Raw genomic sequence first — 13,899 nt, 5'->3', positions numbered from 1 at the left:
GTTGCCGCAATGTATAATAGCATTGGTTCGCCGATGTTAGGCGCGGCCAGGACCGGGTTTGTTGCCAATATGGCTTTTATTTCTCCGTGTCCGGCCGTGGCAGCATCCGTCCACTCAAAGTGTTTGGTGCGCCGGAGGAGGCGATAAAGGGGTAATGCCTTTTCTCCCAAGCGGGAGATGAAGCGGCTTAGAGCCGCCACGCATCCAGTCAATATTTGTATTTGTTTGAGTTCCTTTGGAATATCCAATTGTGACAGAGCTCGGATCTTGGCTGGGTTTGCTTCAATTCCTCTATCAGATACAATGAAGCCCAAGAGCTCTCCGGCTGGTACACCGAAAATGCATTTTTCCGGGTTAAGCTTGATGTCATATGTTCGGAGGTTGTCGAACGTGAGCCTCAAGTCGTCTACTAGAGTTTCGACATGCTTGGTTTTGACGACCACGTCATCCACGTATGCTTCAACTGTTTTGCCGATCTGGTTTGCCAGACATGTCTGAATCATGCGCTGATATGTTGCGCCGGTGTTTTTGAGCCCGAAGGGCATTGTGTTGAAGCAGAATGGGCCGTATGGGGTGATAAATGCCATTGCGGCTTGGTCTGGCTCTGCCATCTTAATTTGATGGTAGCCAGAGTATGCGTCGAGGAAACACAATGAATCGTGTCCTGCGGTAGCGTCGATAATTTGATCGATGCGGGGGAGGGGGAAGGGATCCTTTGGGCAAGCCTTGTTGAGGTCCTTGAAATCGACGCATAGGCGCCAGGATTTGTCCTTCTTTGGTACCATCACCAGGTTTGCTAGCCAATCCGGATGTTTTATATGTCTGATGAATCCGGCCTCCAGTAGTTTGGCTAGCTCCTCTCCCATGGCTTGTCTCTTAGGTTCAGAGAAATGCCGAAGAGCCTGCTTTACAGGCTTGAATCCTTTTAGGATATTTAGGCTGTGCTCGGCCAGCCTGCGTGGGATTCCTGGCATGTCTGAAGGGTGCCACGCAAAAATGTCCCAATTTTCACGTAGGAATTCTCGTAGTGCGGCGTCTACATCAGGGTTTAATTGCGCCCCGATGGAGGCCATTTTTGTAGGGTCCATTGGATGGACTTGGAATTTGACTATTTCGTCCGCTGGTTTAAAGGAGGTGGACTTGGATCTTTTATCGAGTATTACATCGTCCGTGTTCACCGTGGAGCGTAGCGCAGTCAGTTCTTCGGCCGCTAGGGCTTCGGATAGTGCCTCAAGGGCCAGTGTGGCTGTCTTGTTTTCGGTGCGGAGTGCTATGTCCGGGTCACTGGCAAGAGTGATGATTCCATTGGGTCCGTGCATTTTGAGCTTCATGTACCCGTAATGGGGTATAGCTTGAATAATTGTGAATGCTTCTCGCCCTAACAGAGCGTGGTATCCGCTGCTGAATGGGTCCACTTGAAACATGACCTCCTCAGACTTGTAATTGTCCGGCGTGCCGAACACCACATCCAGTGTGATTTTTCCTATGCAGCACGCTTCCCGACCGGGGATTATTCCTCTAAAGGTTGTGTTGCTTCGCTCAATGCGGCTCCAGTCTATTTCCATTTTTCGAAGGGTTTCCTCATAAATGAGGTTCAATCCGCTGCCACCGTCCATGAGTACCTTGGTAAGTCGAAAGTCGTCCACTATTGGACTGAGGACCAATGCGGTTGGTGCTCGGGCTGTTCGGAATTTAGGTTCATCACAGGCATTAAAGGTAATAGCCGTGTCACTCCATGGGTTTATTGTTGCTACCTGGTAGACTTCGGTAAGGCCGCGGAGTGTTCGTTTCCGCATATTGTTTGATGTGAAAGTCTCGAAGACTGTTGATATCGTACCGCTATTCCTGGGCTGGTGCTCTGCGGATTCTGGAGTTAGAAGCTCCTCGCCACTTCTGGCCACCTGCCGGAGTATCCAGCATGCCCTGAGGCTATGAGTTGGTGTGGCACCCTCTGTACTATGAATTTTACAGGGTCCATTGAGCCATCCCTCCAGTATGGTTCCATACCCTATAGAGGGTTTTTGCTTTTTGGTGTTTAGCCCAGGTGCCTGGCGATAATGCGCCCTTTTATTTCGGACTGGGGTTGTATTCAGGGCCGGATCGTCCCAGAATTTTATTTCGGTTTTCCGGACACTTTCCATCGCACAGTATTTTCGTACTATGGATGCCAAGTCAGCGAAGCGTGTAATTTCATGGCGACTTATGGCGTTGAGGATTCCGATGTCCGTGCAATTATTGTAGAAGAATGAAATTGCATCCTCCTCACGACAGTCCTCTATACTGTTCATAACCAGGAGGAATCTGGCCCAGTAATGGTGTACTGTTTCCGTGGGCTCTTGCCGAATTAGGGATAGATCCCTTATGTTTGGGTGGGTGGGTGGAGTTAAATCCGGAACCTCGCCCGATCTAAGGCTCAGGGGCCAAGAAGTTTCCGAATTCGGAAGCTTGGGTTCTTGGATGTTGTCCAATGAATCTGGCCCGCTTCCTGACTTTAGGTTCAGGGCTTGAGTGACGTCCTCCCCTCCGCGGGTATCCGGCTTGGAGGGGTCGGGAATCCGGACATATCTGGTCCTTAAGATGGGTGAAGATTCGCCGCATTGCTCCTCCACCACTGCGACGTGGTCAGTGACCTGGGGAGAGTCAATCTCTCTCGGATCGGGTTTAAGCCCAATTTGATCGTAGTCTATAGCGACTCCCAGGGTGGCGATGCGATCCAAGAGCTCGTTTAAAGAAGAGAGCTCCATCCAATCTAACTGCTCGGCGAGTTCTGAGTTGACGTGGAGATTGCTTTCGATGACCCGAGAAGTCATCGTCTGCGCGGCGGCCGAACAGGCGGTCATAAGAAAACCGCCTAGCCGGAGAGTTTGGGCGATAGCCAAAGCTCCTTTAGCAACAGCACCGTCTTTAAAGACGGGATGCGGCATCCTTCCTGATGGCGACGACATAGCGGAACTCTCAATGAAAGCACCAATGTCGGTGTCAAAACCGGCGGATCTCGGGTAGGGGGTCCCGAACTGTGTGTCTAGGCGGATGGTAACAGGAGACAAGGGACATGATGTTTTTACCCAGGTTTGGGCCCTCTGGATGGAGGTAAAACCCTACTCCTGCTTGATTAATATTGATGATATGGGTAGTACAAGAGTAGATCTACCACGAGATCAGAGAGGCTAAACCCTACCCTACGGTATGATTGTTGTTCGTCCTACGGACTAAAACCCTCCGGTTTATATAGACACCGGAGAGGGCTAGTGTCGGTGTCAAAACCGGCGGATCTCGGGTAGGGGGTCCCGAACTGTGCGTCTAGGCGGATGGTAACAGGAGACAAGGGACACGATGTTTTTACCCAGGTTCGGGCCCTCTCGATGGAGGTAAAACCCTACTCCTGCTTGATTAATATTGATGATATGGGTAGTACAAGAGTAGATCTACCACGAGATCGGAGTGGCTAAACCCTAGAAGCTAGCCCATGGTATGATTGTTGTTCGTCCTATGGACTAAAACTCTCCGGTTTATATAGACACCGGAGAGGGCTAGGGTTACAGAGAGTCAGTTACAATGGGAGGAGATCTTCATATCGTATCGCCAAGCTTGCCTTCCACGCCAAGGAAAGTCCCATCCGGACACGGGACGGAGTCTTCAATCTTGTATCTTCATAGTCCGGGAGTCCGGCCAAAGGTCTTAGTCCGGCCATCCGGACACCCCCTAATCTAGGACTCCCTCAGTAGCCCCTGAACCAGGCTTCAATGACGACGAGTCTGGCACGCAAGTTGTCTTCGACATTGCAAGGCGGTTCCTCCTCCGAATATTTCATAGAAGATGTTGAACACCAGGGTAGTGTCCAGCGCTGCAAAATAAGTTCCACATTCCACCATAGAGAGAATAATATTTACGTTAATCGGATCTGCTGACGTATTCCGCGGCGTGACATCATGCCACGGCTAGGCTTTTATTCATTTTATTGTTCCACCTCAGCGCGTTTAGCGAGGCGGTTTCCTTGGCACGTCTTGTCAAAGCAGAGATCGTGTCCCCTTATTCCGGGATTCTCATCAATACGGGTGTGGGTAACCCAACCGCGCCATTAACCGTGGCGCTTGGGAGATAAGCGAGTTTTATTAGGCCGGTGGGGGGCTCGTAGTTTTGGCCGCCCATATAAGGGGATAAGAATCCGCCTTTTCCATCCACGCCTTCTTCCTCCTCTGCCTATCCGTCCCTGCGCGCTCGAGCTCCAGCGCCCAAGCCTGCACTCCCCACCTCTACCTTCTCCAACCATGTCCGGAGCGGGAGGTAGATGGATGGCCTCCTCCGTCACGGAGGGGCAAATCAAAATACTGAGGAAGGCCGGATACTTGTCCAACGACATCGCGCACCGGCTTCCAGATGTGGGGCAACTCATCCCCACCCCCAGGCCCCATGAGAGGGTTGTTTTTCTTCCCCATTTCCTCCACGGACTGGGTTTTCCTCTTCACCCGTTCATCCGGGGGCTCATGTTCTACTACGGCCTGGACTTCCATGATCTGGCCCCGAACTTCATCCTCAACATCTTGGTGTTTATCGTCGTGTGCGAGGCCTTCCTCCGCATCCAGCCTCACTTTGGACTATGGCTGAAGATCTTGAGCGTCAAGCCGAAGGTAGTGGGAGGGCGCCAAGCGGAGTGCGGAGGCGCCATGGTGGGCAAAATAGCCAATGTTACATGGCTCGAGGGCACCTTCGTAGAGACCATCAAAGGGTGGCAATTGGGGTGGTTCTATATCACCGAGCCGCGTGACCCTAAATGGGCAGCGACCCTCGAGTTTTGATCTGGTATCCCCACACGGCTCACATCTTGGAAGGAGACGGTCCTGTCGTGGGGTAGTTCGGCGGAATTGACCGGACTTCAAACCTGCATCAAAGACCTGATCGGCAGGAAGGTTAAACTCGTCAACGTCGTCCAGGTCATGCTCTTCCGCCGGATTCTCACGTGTCAACGACGGGCTTTTAGCTTGTGGGAGTTCGACCCGGCCCAGCACCAGACTCTGTCCCGGCTCTTTGACACAAAGCATGGGGACGCCTGGAAGGTGCTATTCAAGAGCTCTGAGGTCTCCCCTCCCGTCACCGAGGATCGCGAATTCTGCGCCGAGCGCCAAGTCAGCGCGGTGAGCTTAATTTTCCCTTTATGGGGTATTTATTTTTCACAGATTTGATTCTATGCGGGATCTAAACTCCCATCTCCTTAACAGGACTGGTAGAAAAAGGCCAGACAGATCAACTATCCAGCTCCCTTGCCCGAAGACCCAGCGGATGCCCACTTGACGAAGCTGCTGGTCCCGGCAGCTCACGTGGTGCCGGAGAAGAAGGCCAAGAAGAAGGCCACGGGGACTCGAAAGAGTTCCCGGCGCCTGGTGGTGTCGGATTCATCGCCCGACAGCCCCGAAGCACCCTCCGCCTCTGAGGACGAGGAGGAAGAAGAAGAAGCCTCCCCCTCCAACGGGGGAAGGAAAGAAAAGGAAAGCCGCCCCAACTGGGGAGGCCGGAGGGTCCAAGAAAGGGAGAACCCTCCTTCCGGACTACACCTCCGACGCCGAAGACGGCGGGGAGGAATGGCCATCCAGGGTCAAGCCCCTGGCAAAGTCGTAAGTATCCGGTAATCCGAATAACCTATGACGCCCCTCCATTATTTGGCATTTTCTCACACCAAATTTGATCATGTAGTCCGCCCAAGGCCCAGCTCGATGACTCGACGAGCAGCTCCTTGGATTCGTCAGATGTGAATAGAGCTTCACTTCCGACGGCCTCCTCCCCTCTCCCTACGGACGACACCGAGGTGGAGTCCCAAAAGGGACTAAACCAGGAGGAGGTAGTCCTGGAGGCGCCACAAGGCGACCTTCTGGACTCCAGGCCCAAAGGGGGCAAAGCTCCGGAGGGATCTAAGTCCGGCCCCGGGCCGGACACAGCTCCGGAACCATTAGCGGTTACGGAGTCCGACAGGCGGCGCCTTCATAAGAAGGGCAAACCTGCGATGCCGGCGACTTCCGTCCACCCGGAGGCGCCGGACAATTTGCTGGAGGCGCTTAATGGCGCCTCCATCAACGAGGAACACCGCACTGTTATGAGTGCGGTGATTCAGAAGGTTCAGTCCACCAAGAGCGGGCTGACGGAAGCCTGTACAAGCCTGTTAACGGGCTTTGAGGTATGTGTTCAAAAACATATATAAAAAATGTTACCGCATAGACAGTAGCCCCTGATGCTCAGTTTGGTGTTCGGAAAGAAAAGCCGAGATGAGGATCCAAAAAGATATACGCAGGAGTCTAATAGAAATATTTCAATATGGGAATGCAGGTTGCCCTGCTGACCTCTGCCGCACTGACTGCGGAGGTCAATGCATTGAAGGAAATCCTCGAGCGGTCCGAGAGCGAGCTCGGCCATGCCAAGAAGCAGCTCGAGGAGAAAGAGGGTACATAGTACCTCCTGTAAATGTATATAGAAATACTTGGTTGCAAAATAATAACGGGACCAACGTTAATGTTGCAGGGGCCATGACCGAGGTGGCGACCCTGAAAGAGGCGGTCTCCAAGGCCGAAAAGAGTGCGGCCATGGAGCGCACCGAGCGAGATAAGCAGGAGGCGCGGGTGGCGGAGGTGCGGCAAGAGCTCCAGGCTCTCATGGAAAAACACGAGAGTTTGGAGCGTGACTCGAAGACTCGAGAGTCCGAGCTTGCCTTGGCTCTTGAGAGTGCCAAGACCGCTAAGGCCGAAGCCCAGAAGGCCCTTCAGGAGATCGAGGCGATGAAGAAGATAGCGGCGGGTAAGGCATTCTTTATGCAAAGCAAAAATATAAAAGTTAATTATCTGCTACTACCCGAATCCGGAGCTCTCCAGGATGCCGCCGCATACTACCAAGCCGAAGAGGGGAGCTCGACAGAGAAAGTGTTCTGGTCTCAGTATGCTGAGGCCGAACATCCGGTGCCCCTGAGCGGCCAGCTGAAGCAGCTGGTCGAGCTCCACAAGGTGGCCGAACAGGCCATGAAGGTCCTCATAGCTCGGCTGTGGCCTGGAGAAGTCATGCCTGGGAGCTACTTCGGTCTGGTGCGACGGCTGGTGGACGCGTGTCCGTGGATTGAGGTCGTCAAGCGCTCCGTTTATATTGAAGGTGCCCGTCGGGCCCTTGCCCGTGCTAAGGTGCACTGGGGCAAGCTAGATGCGGAGAAGCTGTTGACGGACGCGCCACCGCCGGGCAAGAAGTATCGTATGCCCGAGATGTATTATAATGGCATTCTGAAGGGTGCCCGCCGTATAGAGGATGAGTGCTCCAAAGATGTAATTTTTGAGTAGACTCGCATTTGTTATCATGTACGCTGAAGCTTTGTTCATATGCGTTAAGCAACGCTTGTTAATTTAAAATATTACCTTCTGTGCGGCCGTTTATCAAATCTGAGAGATGCAAGTCGTCGGCTTCGACCCCCATGCCACGAGTGCTGGGGTGTTCGGGATAAACCTGAGCGCTCTTGTTCCCATTCTTGGGTCCATCTAGGGAGGCATTCAGCACAACGAACCAGGCCATCGGACTTATAATGCTTTATGACTCTCACTTAGCCATAGAATTCTACAATTTTGAATTTCGGCGAAGCCCCTAGTATTCGGAAGACCGAGTTCGGGGCGCTATCCACGCCTAGGCCGGATAAGTCCGGTTCATCGCTCGAAGCGGCATAAGTCTTTAAGGACTCGAAGAAACCTCGCGAACAGCGACCGGTCTCTCACACTATCATGACAGTCAGTTTTAGCTTTCTCTACTGAGGTGTTAACCCAGCTCAACTGGGGCACAATCGCAGTAGTTCTCCCAGCGCTACCTTAGCCAACAATGCGGAACGTAAGGTACCAAAACATGGGAGCCGGGCAAACCCAACAATTGACCAAAGACATGATTCGGAGCTGATGCATATAGTGCTATAAGTTCGGGGTGCCGCACTCGTGAGAGTGTTCGGTCTTCTCACACCATGTCATGGGGTGTTGTAAGCCCCTGGTGTATTGTCCGCACCAAAGTGTACGGTTGCAGAATGTCATGACTGAACATATTTGTATATAAAAATAGATAAGTACAATAATAGGTAAGAGCTATATATTGTTTATTAAAAAAGGGCTGCTGCGAAAGCAGAACGATACAAGAAGTGCAGAAAGCAAGAGATGGGAGTATTTGACATATTCCCCTCCAGGGGCAAGCTGCGGGATTGTAAGTAAAGTAGGTATTAAACTCGTTATAGAGACCACCTGGACTTTTGACGTGGCTTGCTCCCTCCCTGGCTGTTGCATCGTGGGTTCGGCGAGTGTATTGCCGGACAGGCCTTCCGAATAGTTGGGTCCTGAAAGTGTGTAAAAAGGAAAACAGCGAAATAGGGAGCCCCTGAGTGCGGTTGAGCCGCATTCTGGGCGTGCCATTGTTGTGCCCCTCCCCTTATGCCCATGGTATCTCTAAGGCATAATTATGTACGCGTGGTACTAGTATCGCCGTTTGGCGGGGGCTGGGGTTGGGGCCGCACTGCTATGCCTGCTCGGAACGTGCTAGCCGGATTTGTTGTATGTTACTTCGGGCTCGCTTGACGTTGTCCGGACGTTTGACGCCTGGATTGGAGAACTGCCTTGAGAGGATACTCTGTACTTCCGCCGCCAGGGCCGCCGTGTGCTCCTCCGTTCGGAGAGAGCGTTCGGTGTTTCCGTTTACCGTGATGACTCCGCGAGGTCCTGGCATCTTGAGCTTGAGATATGCATAGTGCGGCACCGCATTGAACTTTGCGAATGCGGTTCGTCCAAGCAGGGTGTGATAGCCGCTGCGGAATGGGACTATGTCGAAGACTAACTCTTCGCTCCGGAAGTTGTCCGGGGATCCGAAGACCACTTCGAGTGTAACCGAGCCAGTACAGCTGGCCTCTACACCTGGTATGACACCTTTGAAGGTTGTCTTTGTGGGTTTAATCCTTGAAGGATCGATGCCCATTCTTCGCACTGTGTCCCGGTAAAGCAGGTTCAGGCTACTGCCGCCGTCCATTAGGACTCTGGTAAGGTGAAATCCGTCGATAATTGGGTCTAGGACCAGTGCGGCGAATCCGCCGTGACGGATGCTGGTGGGATGGTCCCTTCGATCGAAGGTGATCGGGCAGGAGGACCATGGGTTGAACTTTGGGGCGACTGGCTCCAGCGCATAGACGTCCTTAAGAGCATGCTTCCGCTCCCTTTTGGGGATGTGGGTTGCGTATATCATGTTCACCATCCGAACTTGCGGGGGAAATCCCTTCTGTCCTTTGTTGTTCGGCGGCCGGGGCCCCTCCTCGTCATCTCTATGTAGCCCCTTATCTCTGGTCTCGACACTTAACTTGCCTGCCTGCTTGAACACCAAACAATCCCTGTTGGTGTGATTGGCTGGCTGTTCGGGGGTGCCGTGTATCTGGCACAAGCGATCGAGTATTCGGTCTAAGCTGGATGGGCCATGGGGATTTCTTTTGAATGGCTTATTCCGCTGACTCGGTTTAGAGCCTCTGAATCCGGCGTTGACTATTGTATCTTCAGTATTGTCACTGTTAATGCGGCGCTTATGCTTGTTGCGACGTGACCTGCCATTGTTATCCTTGGTATCCGAATTGCCCGGGCTCTTGGTTATGTTATTGCTACGAGCTAGCCAGCTGTCTTCTCCCGCACAGAAGCGGGTCATGAGTGTCGTGAGGGCTGCCTTAGATTTCGGCTTTTCCTGTCCTAGGTGCCGGGCAAGCCATTCGTCTCGGATGTTGTGCCTGAAGGCTGCAAGGGCCTCGGCGTCCGGACAATCGACTATTGGGTTTTTCTTGGTTAGGAACCGTGTCCAGAATTGTCTGGACGATTCCTCTGGCTGCTGGATTATGTGGCTTAGGTCATCGGCATCTGGTGGTCACACCTACGTGCCCTGGAAGTTCTCAAGGAATGCGGATTCCAGGTCCTCCCAACAACTAATCGACTCTGCTGGCAGGCTGTTAAGCCAATGTCGAGCTGGTCCTTTAAGCTTGAGCGGGAGGTATTTGATGGCGTGTAGGTCATCACCACGGGCCATGTGGATATGAAGGAGATAATCGTCGATCCATACCACAGGATCTGTTGTGCCATTGTATGATTCGATGTTTACGGGTTTGAAGCCCTCGGGGATTTGATGATCCATTACTTCGTCTGTGAAGCATAGTGGGTGTGCGGCGCCCCTGTACTGGGCTATATCACGACGCAGCTCGGACGAGCTTGGTCTGTTGTATTCGGCCGGGCCATACTTATTATGTCCGGCGTGACGGCTAGCGTCACGCGATGCGGGGCGCCCATGCGATCCGTAGACCGATCTTGTTTGCCTTGCCTTATTCTCCAAGATGTCTCGCAGGTCTATTGCGTTTCCCCGTACTCTGGTATGTTTTGAGCGGTGTTGGGGTGCGACTTGGGTTGAGGGCCTGGAGGCCTCTCTATCGCGGCCACGGGGTGGCCGATCGGGTGCATCGTACGCTGGTGATGTAGGTTTAGTTGCTTCCTCCTCAAGTTGGGGTAGCAGCCTGCGCTTTGGGTAGCTCTTGGATGGGCATTCTAGTTTATACTCTTCGGTCGCTAGGACTTCGGTCCATCTGTCGGCTAGCAAGTCTTGGTCAGCTCTAAGCTGCTGTTGTTTCTTCTTGAGGCTGCTTGCAGTGGCTACAAGCCTGCGTTTGAAGCGCTCTTGTTCGATGGGATCCTCTGGCACACGAATTCGTCGTCGTCGAGGCTTGCCTCGTCTTCGGAGGGAGGCATGTAATTGTCGTCCTCATCCTTTTTGTCAGCCGCTCTCTCATGATGGCTGGCTCCTTCGTCCTCCTGCACTGAATTGTGCTAGAGGGGGTTGTCTTCGGCACTGTCCGGCGTGTTGTTCTCTCCGGTGCCGGAGTCGCCGTTTTTGCTTTGCCGGGACTTAGAGCGGCGCCGCTGACGTCGGCGCTTGGGTTGCTTCTTGGAGGGGTCATTCTCCGTTTTCTCCTCGACATCCCCCGCTTTAGGGGTGTCCATCATATATATGTCATATGACGAGGTGGCTTTCCAGTTCCCTATAGGTGCTGGTTCTTGATCGTCTCTTTCATCGGCGTCCATGCCGTCGATGTCTTCGGAGTCAAAGTCGAGCATGTCGGTTAAATCATTGATAGTGGCTATGAAGTGGGTGGTGGGTGGGCTTCGAATTTCTTCGTCATCCGCATCCCAACCGTGTTGGCCGTAGTTCGGCCAGGGCTCTCCTGACAAAGAGAGAGACTTTAATGAATTCAGGATATTGCCGAAAGGCGAGTGCTGAAAGACGTCCGTGGCGGTGAACTCCATGACCAGAGCCCAATCAGGCCCAATCGGAAGGGGTGCGGGATTTACGGAGTCCGGATCGGAGTCCGGCACCTTGGAGTCACGGGCCTTGCGCGGGTCTAGGCTGGTATCTGGCTCTATCACCGTAGAGGTTGCAGTTTCAGGGGCAGCGTCCAACCGTCCATCCCCGACTGGCGCAGTAGGCTCCGAGCTAATGGTTGGAGCGGACACCTGAGCGACGCTCTGGGTGTTGTCTGATGACAGAGCTAAATCATGCCCATCGTGACAGTGCGGCGCGCCCGGTCGTGGCTCGAACCCGTCGAAGATCAAGTCCCCGCGGATGTCGGCCATGTAGTTTAAGCTTCCAAACCTGACCTGATGGCCAGGGGCGTAGCTTTCGATCTGCTCCAGATGGCCGAACGAGTCGGCCCGCAGTGCGAAGCCGCCGAATACGAAGATCTGTTCGGGGAGAAAAGTCTCATACCGGACTGCATCGCGGTTGATGAGCGAAGAAGCCATCGGGCCTAAAGGCGACGACACAGAGGAACTCTCAATGAAAGCACCAATGTCGGTGTCAAAACCGTCGGATCTCGGGTAGGGGGTCCTGAACTGTGCGTCTAGACGGATGGTAACAGGAGACAAGGGACACAATGTTTTTACCCAGGCTCGGGCCCTCTCGATGGAGGTAAAATCCTACTCTTGCTTGATTAATATTGATGATATGGGTAGTACAAGAGTAGATCTACCACGAGATCGGAGTGGATAAACCCTAGAAGCTAGCCTATGGTATGATTGTTGTTCGTCCTACGGACTAAAACTCTCCGGTTTATATAGACATCGGAGAGGGCTAGGGTTACACAGAGTCGGTTACAATGGGAGGAGATCTTCATATCGTATCGCCAAGCTTGCCTTCCATGCCAAGGAAAGTCTCATCCGGACACGGGACGGAGTCTTCAATCTTGTATCTTCATAGTCCGGGAGTCCGGCCAAAGGTCTTAGTCCGGCCATCCGGACACCCCCTAATCCAGGACTCCCTCAGCTAGGGTTACACAGATCGGTTACAATGGGAGGAGATCTACATATCCGTATCGCCAAGCTTGCCTTCCACGCCAAGGAAAGTCCCATCCGGACACGGGACGAAGTCTTCCATCTTGTATCTTCATAGTCCAGGAGTCCGGCCAAAGGTCATAGTCCGGTCATCCGGACACCCCCTAATCCGGGACTCCCTCATTGACCTTATGGATAGTTATGACTTCACATATAAAGTGTATGAGACTTAAAAGTTGTTGAGAGTTGACAAACCTAGTTTTGGTCATCGTTGCAATTAATAGGAAGTAATAAAGAAAGAGAGGTTTTCACACATAAACATACTATCATGGACATCTTTTATGATTGTAAGCACTCATTAAGTATGACATTCTAAAGAGTTGATGTTGAACAAGGAAGACAATGTAATGGGTTATGTTTTCTCACATCTTAGTTAAAGTATATTGTCATGGATCGTCCAACATGTTGAGCTTGCCTTTCCCCCTCATGCTAGCCAAATTCCTTGCACCAAGTAGAGATACTACTTGTGCTTCCAAATATCCTTAAACCCAGTTTTGCCATGAGAGTCCACCATACCTACCTATGGATTGAGTAAGATACTTCAAGTAAGTTGTCATGTTGCAAGCAATAAAAATTGCTCTCTAAATATGTATGACTTATTAATGCGGAGAAAATAAGCTTCATACGATCGTGTGATATGGAAGTAATAAAAGCGACGGACTGCATAATAAAGGTTCATATCACAAGTGGCAATACAAAGTGACGTTCTTTTGCATTAAGATTTTGTGTATCCGACCCTAAAAGCACATGACAACCTCTGCTTCCCTCTGCGAAGGGCCTATCTTTTACTTTATGTCTTTACTTTATGCAAGAGTCAAGGTGATCTTCACCTTTCCCTTTTTCATTTTATCCTTTGGCAAGCACCTCGTGTTGGAAAGATCCTGATATATATATCCAACTAGATGTAAGTTAGCATGAACAATTCTTGTTGACATCACCCAAAGGTGAATATGTTGGGAGGTGAAACTATAAGCCCCTATCTTTCTCGGTGTCCGATTAAAACTCTAGAACTATAAGTATTGCGTGAGTGTCAGCAATTGTAGAAGACTGTATGATAGTTGAGTATGTGAACTTGCTGAAAAGCTCTATTCTTGACTCTTTCCGATGTTATGATAAATTGCAATTGCTTCAATGACTGAGATTATAGTTTGCTAGTTCTCAATGAAGTTTATGATCCATACTTGACATTGTGAATAGATTGTTACTTGAGTATAAGAAATCATATGACAAAATCTATATATGTTGCTGTTATAAGAATGATCATGATGCCCTCATGTCCGTATTTTATTTTTATCGACACCTCTATCTCTAAACATGTGGACATATTTTTGATATCGGCTTCCGCTTGAGGACAAGCGAGGTCTATGCTTGGGGGAGTTGATACGTCCATTTTGCATCATGCTTTTATATCGATATTTATTAAATTATGGGTTGTTATTTCACGTTATGTCACAATACTTAGGGCTATTCTCTCTTATTTTACAAGGTTCATCATGAAGAGGGA

The sequence above is a fragment of the Triticum dicoccoides genome, chromosome 3B (genome assembly GCF_002162155.2).
Source record: "Triticum dicoccoides isolate Atlit2015 ecotype Zavitan chromosome 3B, WEW_v2.0, whole genome shotgun sequence".
NCBI classification, from domain to species: Eukaryota; Viridiplantae; Streptophyta; class Magnoliopsida; order Poales; family Poaceae; genus Triticum; species Triticum dicoccoides.
The sequence above is the reverse complement of the archived record's forward strand: the minus strand, read 5'-3'. Positions refer to the sequence as shown.